At 38.5% G+C, this 14263-nt stretch overlaps 1 protein-coding gene across 2 annotated transcripts in view; it reads right to left on the bottom strand.

Annotated features, from left to right (window-relative positions):
• adamtsl3 (ADAMTS-like 3) overlaps positions 1 to 14263 on the bottom strand; it is a 179126-nt gene that overhangs the window by 149277 nt on the left and 15586 nt on the right. The gene's annotated exons all lie outside the window — the stretch shown is intronic.

The following is a 14263-nucleotide window of genomic DNA, read 5'->3' as shown; positions in this document are numbered from 1 at the left end:
TTTAACAAACACCACAAGTGCAAAGCTGCTAGTAATTCTCTACTTCTCACTCACAAAAGTACATTAAATGGGCGGCTGTGGCTCAGGTGGTAGAGTGGATTGTCCATTAATCGTAGGGTTGGCGGTTCGATTCCCGACCCACATGAGTCCACATGCCGAAGTGTCCTTGGGCAAGACACTGAACCCCAAGTTGCTCCCGATGGCAAGTTAGCGCCTTGCATGGCAGCTCTACTACCATTGGTGTGTGTGAATGGGTGAATGAGACACAGTGTAAAGCGCTTTGGATAAAAGCGCTATATAAGTGCACCATTTACCATTTAAATGCAGAAGAGAGGTAAACAAAAGACTTATCTTAGAAGGTCAGCAGGTGTCGTAAGACTTCACTGCTGTCTGCAACTTTATCAATGCTGTTGTCAATGTCAATTCCAAGACGTATCTCCCTTTCTGTTGACATTGACATGAAAGCCTCAAGGTGTTCCTGATTGATAGAGGTCCTACAGTAAGTCTGTTCTGTCTGTACCTGTCACTTCTTCACCAGGTCTACTGCTATGAACAGACCTGTCTCCACCTTGTTGGAAAACGACAACTTCACTGTAAATTGTGTAAGTTAAAATTGAAGTATCACATTAGGGTAATGTGTTTTTGTTGTTGTTGTTTTAGACTTAAAAATAATTGAAATGCCTGAAATTTAACCATACTATATTTCATACAAATATATTAACGCGTGGTTTATTTCTCTTATTTTACCTCTACTTGACCACTGCACCAGAGCTAGTGCCAGGTTGACTCTCTCCACTATATTGTGAAAAATAGGGGGGGAAAGGGTTTTTTTTAATCAGCAGACATCATTTTCTAAATTCCCTAAATATCTGTTAGTACAATAATAAGTACATCATGACAATATTTTTTATCCTAATACTGAACATGATATTACCTTTTATGATGCACATCTTGGAAAAGTGTTTGATGTTGCTGTTGTTTGCATTTAAATTAACAACATGGAGGGCTCCCTAAATGTACTGTACTGTACTTCCAATAATGTAATGTACTGTCAATTTGGAAATTTTTCTGCTAAATTACTTCATATTATAACTGTAGATGTAGATAGCGTTATAGATTATCGATACCACTGTCCTTTAGCATATTTTGAGTGGTGATAGTAGTGAAATTGTGGTTAATACTTGATTACTAAGTTAGCGAACACAAAGCTACAGTAAATGGTAAATGGCGCACTTATATAGCGCTTTTATCCAAAGCGCTTTACACTGTGTCTCATTCACCCATTCACACACACACACTCACACACCAATGGTAGCAGAGTTGCCATGCAAGGCGCTAACTTGCCATCGGGAATCAAACCGCTAACCTTACGATTAGTGGATAACCCACTCTACCACCTGAGCCACAGCCGCCCCTGTAGATTAGACTGACTTGCACTTGAAGCCCTGAACAGGTCAGTAATTTTGCTACATTTCGACCAATTACATTGGTCCATTGGTACATAATTGTGTTAATTAATTAATGTTAGAGCCAATCCCAATAAAATCTTGACACAATTTGACCCAACAGATTGTTTAATAACATGTGTTGTATATGTAAGATTATACAACGAAGATCCTCTAAAATTAGTCCTGCAATTAAAGAAAATGCATATTGTTTTGCTTATGTCATCAATCAGTGTGATCCAGGCTTGTGCCGAAAATGGGGTCAAATAAACCAAAACATTCTTCAAGAGACAATTAGAATATTTTTCTGTCCATTAGTATGTTTCGTTCATTTTTCGCCACTGATACTACCATATTTGTAGCTTTCCCAAGAATTTTGCATAATTCTGTGGCATTCTCCTATTGGTGGCTTGATAGGATCATTCACACTGAAATTTTATGATCAACTGTCTTTGGCTGCAGTGGCATTAAATCAACAGCCAGTGAGCATTTCCCATTGTAGATTCTAAGTATCTCAGCTCATGACCAAAGAATTCTTTTATGATATGTGATTTTGCTGCCAATAGCAAAATCAGGATGAAAATCAGTGTAAACAGTGTAAACTCGGCTTAACATGTCCATTAGCATTGAGTTGACACATGTATGTTTAAAAAAAATAGTGGTACTCTGCATTGCTGTGACCAGTTGTCCTTAACTTTACCTTTGGCTTTTGGAATAAATACACTGTGTGCACTTGAATCTTGTATCCAGGCCATTACAGATGATGATTCATTTTGAGAAGGTCTCCCCATACCTCACGACAAATAACATCTATTGAAGCTTTTCTTTCAGATAGGGCAGGAGGTAGCACATAAGTTCTAAATGTAGCAATTTCTACTACTTTCCAATGGAGATAAATAGCTCTCTTCTAATAAAAAAAAATGAATTTTTTATTAAACAGTTGTTTCACACTTTATATTAAGCAAAAGCATGATCTGGAGAGAGAGAGAGAGAGAGAGAGAGAGAGAGAGAGAGAGAGAGAGAGAGAGAGAGAGAGAGAGAGAGAGAGAGATGTAGGTGTGCCTATCAGCATGACAAGTGTTATAAAACGAATTTTATAACATGCATATAGTGTGCCTGGGCAACATCAGAGGAATCCTGCCACATTTGCGTCAAACACGTACACATACAACTACACAGCTAGCTTCCTGAAACAACTAATAGCCGCTTGAAGAAATGGAGCTGTTCAGCAGAAGTCTGCATTCTTAAACCCAGCCAATGTAACTTCACTGCAGAAGATCAATATGATGAAAAGTGTCACTGATTACTTCAAGATCAGAAAGTGTTGGCCTGAATATGTCTTTCAGTGTAGCAACTTTTGGGGTGTTTTCCATTTTTCTCCCTTTATTCCTATGAATAATTGTACATATGTGATTGGTATATGAATATAATATTTAGAATGGACAGCTAATGGGTTCTATATAGATACATATACAGATACTAACAAGTAGGGCACTTTTTCTTTCCTTCTTTCTTTTTAATTGCTGTTGTTGTTCACTAAATTGTCTGCTGTTTGACAGTTATGATGGAGCTCCAGACCCAAGCTTGAGTGCCAGATTTTCGCTGGTCTTAATCTTCCATGGTCAATACATGTCCAGATTTAGTGCAACAGTTTGTCTGAAGTTTTCATCAATGGCAAGAATGTTTACTCTGCTCTGCTCTGCTCCTTTAGCTCTCTCTTTGTGCTGTTTAGTGCTGTTTTTGGCTTTTTTATGGTTTAAACTACTTTCATCAACATCTTGGTCTCTATTTGCATTGGGTAACACGTTCCTACATTGCAAACAATGCTATTGCACTGCCTACTGACAGTAACACCACTGGGAATTCATTTCAACCTAAATTGAGCAATGTAGCAGTGCTTTTAGTATTTTAGTCCTTTAGCTCTCTCTCCTCCTCATTTGTACACTTTGCTCAAATCAAAAGGGTTTCAAAACTTCAAGTTTCATGCCAATACCCCTATCCGTGATCAACCGTAGACAGCTGCATTGTATGGAAGTGTTTTGTGGACAACTTTCAAAAGCAATTGCAAACTGTATTTGCAATTGCGTTTCCTAATCATGGACACATAAGTTGCAATATAATGCAAATGAAAATGCAAATCATGTGTTACCATTTGCGTTTTCGTTTACACAAACGTACAATGTCTGCCAAATTTCAAATGGAAACATCCATTTGTAAAATGGAAAAGAAGAGTTATGATCCTGTCACATGAAAATAGCAATAGCAATTACCCTGTTTGCTATTTCACTTCTTCAGGGTCATGTACAGAGCCTGACAAAATTCAAACGGAATATCAAATCCCTTTGCATTTGCATTTCCAAAGCCTTGCACAGAAACCTTGCCAATCAGTGTTTGGGGTGGGAGTATACTATGGGGCATGTTTGTATTTGGAAGTGATATCAGTCACAATCAACAGCCAAGAAGGAAAATGTGCTGTACAGATGATTGTGCCAATGCTTTATATAAAGATAATGAAGGATAAACCTGTCTCCATAAAACCAGAGATTTCGAAGCAACACTACTCGCATAAAGTTTTTCTAATAACTTTTTTGTTGCACTCGCGATCTAAGAAAAACACTCCTTTCATCAGGCGATTCCTTTAATGGTGAATATTGTGTTGAGGATTTGAGAAGATGACAAAGGTGAAGTGATATGCCATTAAGTACCCATGAAAACTCAACACAAGTCACATCAACATTCATATCCTTGTAAATTTTTGTAACTAAGTGAATCTCCAATAAAATTTGAAATGAAAATTAGATTCTTCTCAACATATTTTTTTGTTAAATATGTTTCTATGCAAAACATGCTTATTCTATACAATACATCTGTGAGGTGAAAAGTTGTGTTTAAAAGCCAACTTCCATGAGCCTAAGGCCTGTTTCACACTGGATGTGTGAGCAGAGCAGAAGCAGCTTATATTTTTTTCAGCACCCACGTTAACAGGTTAGAGCATTCACACTGCACACCAAGGTGGCGGGCAGTACATAGCAGGAGCAAAGCACAAAACACAAGCAACAGTGCCGCGATCATTTCGCCGCTGAGTCTATTTTTGCTGTAATGTTTGCTTGTGGAAACATTACATTCGTTACATCCCAACAAAAGCTTTAAACCGCCAATGCTTTATTATGGTCGTGTACAACCCGAAGGCAGTCTAAAATGCGGTCGACTGTGAGTGATGTCGCTTCCAAAAAGGGCGGCTGTGGCTTGGGTGGTAGAGCGGGTTGTCCACTAATCGTAGGGTTGGTGGTTCGATTCCCAGCCCACATGGGTCCATATGCCGAAGTGTCCTTGGGCAAGACACTGAACCTCAAGTTGCTCCTGATGGCAAGTTAGTGCCCTGCATGGCAGCTCTGCTACAGTTGGTGTGTGTGTGTGTGTGTGTGTGTGTGTGTGTGTGTGTGTGTGTGTGTGTGTGTGTGTGTGTGTGTGTGTGTGTGTGTGAGTGAGTGGTTGAATGAGACACAGTATAAAGCACTTTGGATGAATGCGCTATATAAGTGCAGACCATTTACCATTAAATACAAACACGCCCCATAGTATACTCCTACCCCCAAGACTGATAGACAGGTTTCTCAGCAAGGCATTGCAAATGCAAAGGGATTTGATATTCCATTTGAATTTTGTAAGACTCCGTACACAACCCTGAGGAAGTAAGCAAACGGGGTAATTGCTATTGCTATTTTGATATGACAGGATCATAACTTATAAGACATGGGAAACAGAATTGCAAATGGACTCTGCGTTTCCATTTGAAATTTGGCAGGAACTGTACGTTCGTGTAAATGAAAACGCAAACGAAAATAAATGATTTGCATTTTCATTATGTCACAATTTATGCGTCCACAATTAGGAAATGCAATTGCAAATACAGTTTGCAATTGCTTTTGAAAATTGTCTGCAAAATACTTCAATAGCATTGCCTTTTGAAACTTGAAGTCCAACTTCTCTCCACTACTTATATGTTGGATTTCTCATTAACATGACATTGAATACTGCTGGAAAAAGGTGAGTGAGAATTGAGAAACTGAGCGTTATCACTTCCGTTTGAGATCACTGAAACTTTTTCTCCTAATAAAGGCCATTGTAACTGTGATATTTGCAAGGGTACCAAAAACTTCTTGTGGGAAATATGAAAATACAACAACTCACTAACAAATTAGCACCATGCTTGCTAACCACATAGCAAATGTTTCAATATCAACATATCAATGGGTCTCACAAGGAAACATTCTCATGGCATTGTTCCTTCAGATACTTAGAAAAAGATGTTACCTTTCAAATGATTGTCCCAGGTCATCCTAAGCCTGATTGTGCTTAGCATGGTCACAGCAAAATCAGCTTGGCAAAAACAATTGAAACCAGCTGCCCCATAATACTCAGCACTTCCTTTATTTGCGACAGGTTGAATTTGCATTTCAGCCAAGTTTGTTTGGTATCATCTTGATTTGGTCTGCACTCAAGTGGGAATGACAAGTTAAACCCATCCGCATGAACTAAAGAGGTACATGCAGCAGGGCTCAAAATAACCAAATGATGTTGGTGTGAACGATGTGTTGTACAATTTTAATGAATCTAGGAAAACTCTATAGAGAGTTGCAAGTGTCACTTCCAGTCTCAAAGTGTTGAGATAACCATTTCAGTGCATAAATCAATATGCAGGCTGTTCCAAAAGCCAAAATAATACCATCAATAATTTGTATTTGTGTAGCACCTCCACATGTATTTTAGAAAGAAAAACAAAGAGAAACAATACACAGACCACACTGTCACTACAAATCACTCCAAACTCGCTGTATCAACAGCAGCAGTGTTCAAGGATAATGCAGCTGAGGAATTCTGGGATGTGCCGTATAGTCCTGAGGGTGAAGTGGGGGTCACGTGAAGTAAGCTCCTGTCAACAGCTGGTCTTTGTCTGTTTGTCACTGTAGTAAATAATGATCACAGCATTTGCTGTCTAGAAACAAAGTTGTGTGAACTATTCAGCATCATTTAAAGGACAAATCAATACATTTTCAAGAAACTGCATTGCCAAGCTGCTCTCATCACGACTAAGCTGAGGCACAGAAACAAAACCCGGATAAAAGATGGTAATGAAACATGGTTGTTTTCAATGACAGAAAATAATGCTTGACAATCAATGACAGACAAACAGCGCCTCATTTCACATTATTTTAATGGTTTCAAGAATAATATCAGCCCATATGAAGATAAAATCTAGGGGGTGTTTCACTCACCTGACATGACTGTCACTGATACGGTGAATGAATATACAGTCTAGTCAAGAAAGAATTCAGAAAATATCCATCCATCCATTATCCATAGTCCTTATCCTACACAGGGTGCAGGGGAGCCTGGAGCCTATCCCAAGGAACTCAGGGCACAAGGTGGGGGACTCCCTGGATGGGGTGCCAAACCATCGCAGGGCACAGTCCCATTTACATTCACACACCCATTCACACACTACGGGCAATTTGGAAATGCCAGTCAGCCTACAACGCATGTCTTTAGACTGGGGGAGGAAATCGGAGTACCCGGAAGAAACCTCTGAAGCATGGGAAGAACGTGCATGCTCTGAACCCCCTACCCTGGAGGTGCGAGACAAACGCGCTAAACACTAAGCCAAAAATATTTTACATCTGGTTCTTACAACCACTTGGAGTTCTCTTGTGCTTGGTTTCACAAATGTCAAAAATAATCAGCCTTAATAATCAGCAAATAATCTGATGTGGATGGCTATTATTATGATGTCTTTTTATCTTTGAAAGACAGGACAGCCCTCTTAAACCATTTCTACCAGCTGCCCCTGACTAATATTTTCTAATATATTAGCCCTAATTATTCCGTTTCGTATCTCGGGATCAGTCATACAGATCAGTATATTGTATATAGATCATGATGTTATGAAGACGCATGTGTTGTGTTACTTGAAATCTGCTACTAACTGGGTGGTCTACTTTTTAAAGGACTGTAAATCTGAGAAAGTTTGTTTATACTTTGTAAACAACTGAAGACTGAGTGGGATTTTCTTAACAGATCTGTTTTAATCTAACAGACTCCATCACAAAATATTTGAACCCTTGCTCTGCAGCTGCAGTGGTATATGGCATTTTATACTTGGGTAATGTAAAATTTGAGTAATGGGTAATGTTGGGTAATGTAAAATTTTTTGACATTGAGTAATGTAAAAATAATCACTTCTGATTGGCTGATAGGTGTCCCATATTTTCAGAACATACACTTACCAGCCATTTTATTAGGAACACCTGTACATTCATGCAGTTATCCAATCAGCCAGTCATATGGCAGCAGCACAGTACATACAATGATGCAGATACAGGTCCAGAGCTTCGATTAATGTTCACATCAAACATCACAGTGTTGGTGTCAGGCAGGCTGGTTTGAATAGTTCAGAAACTGCTGATCTCCTGGGATTTTCACAAACATCAGTCTCCAGAGTTTACCCAGAATGGCAGGAAAGCGTGACAGCGTGAGCAGCAGTTCTGCAGGTCGGAATGTCTTGATGATGAGAGAGGTTTAGAGGAGAATGGCCAACCTGGGTTGAGCTAACAGAACGTCTACAGTAACTCAAATAAAACTCTTTACAACTGTGGGGAACAGAAAAGCATTTCAGAATGTACAGCACATCAAACCATGAGGCGGGTTGAAAAGAGACTTTTATACATAGTCAAATTTGCCTTACATTTTTTACCACCTCCTTGTGTGCTTTTTAATAGTGGATTAAAACTGTGATACCATGAAACCAACATATGTTTCGCCTATGTAATCATACTATTAATATTCCAAACTGTAACAATGCTAGTAGTGAGTAGTGTAATACAATATTAAAAAATGTTTCTAAAATGTAACTAGGCATATCTCAAGCTAAAATGTGTGTCGTACTGTTGGATGGCTGAAATATTGAGCATGAGATATGAGTTTTAAAGGAAATAAACATCAGTCTTTCGTGAAATACAGATCTGACTGCAAATTTTATCTAACAACATTAAAATACAACAAAAATACAAGAACCAAGCATTCGTTTTCTGTGGCTCCATCTCACTTAGCATTCATTGTGCAGGTATGACGCTAGGTAGGGTGCACAGCTCCATTATGTTATGCCTTATGCGATGTACAAATGAATTAAATAAGAAGTCATCTGGGATTTGTCCTAACTTCAAGATTGTACTTGTGTCATGGGTAATGTGAAATCAAGCTAAATAGCGAGAAGAATATTTTACTGTGGATAAATGAATACAAATGAGTCTGAAGCATAAATTGTTGGATTAAACTGTACTGACTTTAAAATGTACCAGAAAAAAGACTTTAGCAGACAGTACAATACTACTGAAGAAGTGATGTCTGCCAGAGACATTAATCAGGATGACCAATCGATGCCCCGGCTCAGCTTGTATGGTACCTGGGCAAGACAGGTAACCAACTTCAGCATAGGTGCTTAGATATTACTCAACTTGCATAGCAGTAGAAATAGTGACAATGTCAGATCATAGATAATTTGCAGAGTCGAGCCGCACTGTCCACTGGCAAAGCACTTTAAAAGCCTATTCAGCCCAAACCCCAGTGAGTTTGAAATGCCACTGCCAATGCTGCAGCATCTGTGTAAATTACTGGGAGCCAATCAACATCAAGAAATTCCTGGCCATATCTTATGTTTAATGCAATGTTTATTAGAACTTGTATTGGCATATTGTAGTTTCATTTACTTCAGGTTTTTTTTGTAGCTGCTACTTTTGATGCTGTTTGTCAAAAAGAATTAGTGGCTGCTGTGTTGACTGGCTGTCATCAAATTATCTACAAAACTAAAAAAAAGTATATATATATATATATATATATATATATATATATATATATATATATATATATATATATATATATACTTTTGTTTAGTTTTGTAGATAATTTGATGACAGCCAGTCAGCCATATATAGATAGATAGATAGATAGATAGATAGATAGATAGATAGATGTTTTTTCCAATGTTTAACTGTCCAGTTTTGGTGAGCCATACAGTATTTCTGTTCTTCTACTGTTGTAGCCTATCCACCTCAAGGTTGAACATGTCCTTTCTGTGGAACTTTTCTGATCACCATGGTTGCAAAGAGTGGTTATTTGAGTGAGTTACTGCAGACTTGACTACTGTAGCCCTTTCAGCTCGAACCAGTCTGGCCATTCACATCTGACCTCTCTGAACAACAAGGTATTGGTGATACTGTGAAGACTGGGCGTGAGGGGGGGAATACACACCGAATGGGATGTCAGTCCATCACAGGGCACCGTACACACATGCATTCATACACAGGGCAATTTAGCAGAGACAATCCATCTACCGGAATGTATTTGGGAGATGGAAGGAAACAAGAGAACCCAGAGGAACCATATAATATAATTTTAGATAGCATGCTCTCCTTTAATGCACACATAAACAATGTTTCTCGCAGTGCCTTTTTCCATCTACGGAACATTGCAAGACTACACCAATCCCTCACTCAACACAGCACAGAAGTCTTGGTCAATGGGTCTGTTACATCCCACATTGACTACTGCAATTCCATCCTGTCTGGCATCTCTAATAAACTACTTCACTAGCTCCAAATAATCTAATTCAAAACTCTGCAGCAAGGATCATTACATGCTACAAATCAGCCAGCCATGTAACACCTCTGCTCATCCAGCTTCACTGGCTTCCTGTTGCCTATCGAATTAAATGAAAAATTCTGCTTCTCACATTTAACACCCTACATAATCATGCTCCCACTTACCTCCTTAACCTCTTAGAGAACTACACCCCTCCCCGCTTACTGCGATGCTCCTCGGCAGGTCTACTAGCAAATACCTTACATGAACTTTAGCACCATGGGTGGAAGAGCCTTTAGTCACATTGCCCCTAAGCTGTGGAATTCACTTCCCCATCACATCCGCAACTGTGAATCCATTTCAAGTTTCAAAAGTTCTTTAAAAACTCATCTCTTCAGGCACATATTCTCTTAAATAATACTTCATTATAATATGTGTTTTAGTGTTTTGTGAATTGTATTTGCATGTTGTATTTATGAAGTGACCCTGGGTGTCGTGAAAGGTGCTTTTTAAAAAAAAATCAAATGTATTATTTTTACATTAACGGCATTTGGCAGACGGTCTTATCCAGAGCGACTTACATTTATGTCATTTATACAATTGAGGGTTAAGGGCCTTGCTCAAGGGCCCAATAGTGGCAGCTTGAACTCCTGACCTTCTGATCAGTAACCCAGAGCCTTAAACACTGAGCCACCACTGTCCATATCGTTATTATTATTATATACTCATATAGCTTTAAGTATGAGTGAAGGTCAATGGAGTACACTTAATGCTGGGGAGTATGCTCTCCTGCAGCACTGGTTTCTATTATTCGCCCTCTGTCAGCTATCTACGGCTCTAATATGTATCCAAACGCTCTTCAGGATATGTGAGATTAGAGCTTTGGCCCTCATCAATGTATGTTGAAAATAATCCTGATACTAAAGTTGAACAAAACAATATGCAAAACCAAGATTGCACATGAATATTAGTATTCAGTTTATAAGAGTTTATAACTGTCAGCAGCAGGTTTCTGATCTAGATACAAAACAGCACTGCAGTACTCACACAGTATTTGCCTGAAAACTCACAGCAAGTTTGGTCTGACAGGAAGAATGAAGAGTTTCATGCAATGAGTTCCAGAGCCGTTAAGAGCAGGGATGCAGGAGGAGTAAGAGGAGGGAGGGCACAGAGGCAAGCGAGTGATTGAGTGAGAGAGCAACAGAGAAAGAAAGAGTGGGGATCCCGTCTAGTTGATTAGCTGTGCCGAGGGTGCAGATCGGCAGCACGTCTGTTTACAGTTGACCACAGTGAATAGCCACACTGTACCTATGTATGAAAGAGCCTTTCAGAACCCAACTCTACTAGAGAGAGACAGAGAGAGAGAGAGAGAGAGAGAGAGAGAGAGAGAGAGAGAGAGAGAGAGAGAGAAAGAGAGAGAGACCATATATTGCTGGATGACTGCTTGTGGCAAGGGCAGATAAGTGATCTTTTCACTTTTGTCTAAGGGTGCTTTCACATATTCAGCATTCTGTCCTTTTTGAATTGAACCCTGATGTGTTTCTCTGTCAGTGCAATTCATTTAGAAAGGTGAGAATACAGTATTCACACTTGTTTGAGAACAACCAGTCAGAGACCATCGGAGAGAGATGGTTTCAGTTAGGTTCCAAACAACTCTAGCACCATGAATGAAGCATACAGTGTATTATGAGTTTCAGGAAGCACCTGCTGATAGACCAAAGCTGGTAGACCATCTTTGCCAGCTGGAAAGTTATATTCTAGCATCCTTATGATTTGGCTAAATTGATCTGTACTTGTCAATGTAGCACTAAGTAAATAAGACAAAATCTAAAATGATCCTAAACTGAGCTGTGCTACCACTACATCACTACAGGGATATATAGTTAGACTAATAAAGTAGCTACTTTACCAGCTAAGATTGCAACAGCATTGCTGTCGCAAGTTTCCTGCCGGTTGCCATGGTTTCCTGGTATAGCATAGCCACGGCAATATATTAAGCAACACTCAACAGTTTAGATCCCTATACAAAAAAACAGCTCATATTCACAGGAAAATGAAGATTGCTCTAACTAACAGGCTTCTTGGCAACAACCTGTGTGCCAGATATACAATCTCTTACAGGTGGCTGATGAACTAATCCATGGGTGTTCAATCTTATCCACAAAGGACTAGTGTGGGTGTGGCTTTTTATTCCAAACAACCAAGAGCACCACTGTATAGTTGTTTAAAGACCAAGATGAACTGATAAAACAGGTGGAATCACATGGGGCTCCTGTTTGGTTTAGAATACAAACCTGCATCAACACTGGCTCTTTGTGGATAAGATTGGTCACCCCTGCACTAATCTAACTCACCTAGGATCACTCACATTGTGAGATGTGATAAAAAAACAAAAAAAACTGTCCTCTATCTTGACTCGGAACAAATTTTTTAAAAGGATACTATTTTATAGTGTTGCACCCTGTGTCCCAACATGCCTCATGTTTATTACAGGTTCAATTCATTTCAATTAAGTTAGTTAATTTTAGTTCAAGTTATATAGTGCTAAAGCGCTTTTAACAATAGACACTGCATAGAGTAGCTTTACAGAAATCTGGATGTAGATTTGGATCCCTAATGAGTAAGCCAGAAGCGATTGGGCAAGGAAAAGCTCCCTGAAATGACATGTGGAAGAAACCTTGATAGGAACCAGACTCCAAAGTGAACCTATCCTCTTCTGGGTGACAAGGATAGTGGGATTATAAATCATTACTCTTCTACAGCTGTATACTATCAAGTCAAACAGTACTAAGAGTGCTGAATGGATTTTCAGTATGAGCACATTGTGAATAAGAGTGCTGGGATGAGCACGGGAAAGTCTTTACCATTACAGCAATAGTTCTTAGGTATCGACAGTATTCTAGTGACTCACTGACGCAAGGGTGAGTCTTGCCTATGAACTGATTCGGGAAGCAACTGCATCACTTTGGCTCATATTTGCAAAACTTTTAAACTCAAATGAAATTTATTGTATTATATATTGCACAACACTATGTCTACTATTGCTTAAATTTCCAACTCTCACTGAAAATGAATGACATTTGGCTGCTGTGTCACTGCTAGTGTGAAAACAGGGTAGTACAGAAGAAGCTGAAGAAGAAAGACAGAGTTCACTCCAGTTCTCCTGTTCCCTTGAAGCAAAGTGTACTGAAAATCAAACCAGAGACTGAGGCAGATAGAACCGAGTGCACTTCAAGGCAAATGGAAATTTTCAGGGCATTCGGAAGCACTGTGAAATAAAAATACATGGACTGCATGTTGAGGTATATGTAGCTGTAGAGACAGTGAAATAAGACTCGACTTTGAGGAAGACTGAGTAACAGTACTCACTGAATGTGAAGTGCAAAGCAACCAAAGAGAAGTGGCCTGAGTCAGGCCAAGCATAGTGCATTCTAAGGACACAGCAGCAAAGTCAGGCCAAGTAGAGACTGATGCAGCCTAACACAATGTCCACACCAACAAAATACAAATCAACAGGTGGCCATTTATTTTCTACATACATATACAACACCGAGCCACAATATTAACAACAAGCTGCACCTACAATGTGGCAGTGTAACCAGGGCCTTAACCAGGGTCCAAATTTTAATGAAGCCCACATTGCAGATTAGTTAATACGAAAATAGGAAATGTTCAATAGCATAAAGAAGTTTCTGTCCATATTTCTTTTTAAAAATGACAGTGATTTGACTTCATATTAAAGGAACATACTATATATAAATATTATATATATATATATATATATATATATATATATATATATATATATATATATATATATATCTTTGTTAAATATTGGTGCGCAACTATTATTTACTATATACTGTACATATACTAAGCATACTGTAATCTTTATTTTATTTATTTTTTAAGTGTATATGTAATAATATACACTATTATTTTGTGTTTGTGGTTCCTTGTATATTTTTCTTTTTCATTAATAAAATAATCTTTTCTTTTATCTATTTATTGTAGGTTATTATATTTATATTACAGCCTATTTGCATAAAAAAAAATAGACTGTGTAGCTATTCCTAACATATTCTTAGAAAAAAATTACAGGCAGTATTTAATAAAGAACTAAGGATGTATATATTAACTAATACAGATTAGCAATAGCAGGGGGTACAGTGGCTTAGTGGTTA

This window comes from Ictalurus punctatus, chromosome 10 (assembly GCF_001660625.3).
Source record: "Ictalurus punctatus breed USDA103 chromosome 10, Coco_2.0, whole genome shotgun sequence".
Classification (NCBI taxonomy): domain Eukaryota; kingdom Metazoa; phylum Chordata; class Actinopteri; order Siluriformes; family Ictaluridae; genus Ictalurus; species Ictalurus punctatus.
This window is presented reverse-complemented; position numbering and strand designations above follow the sequence as displayed.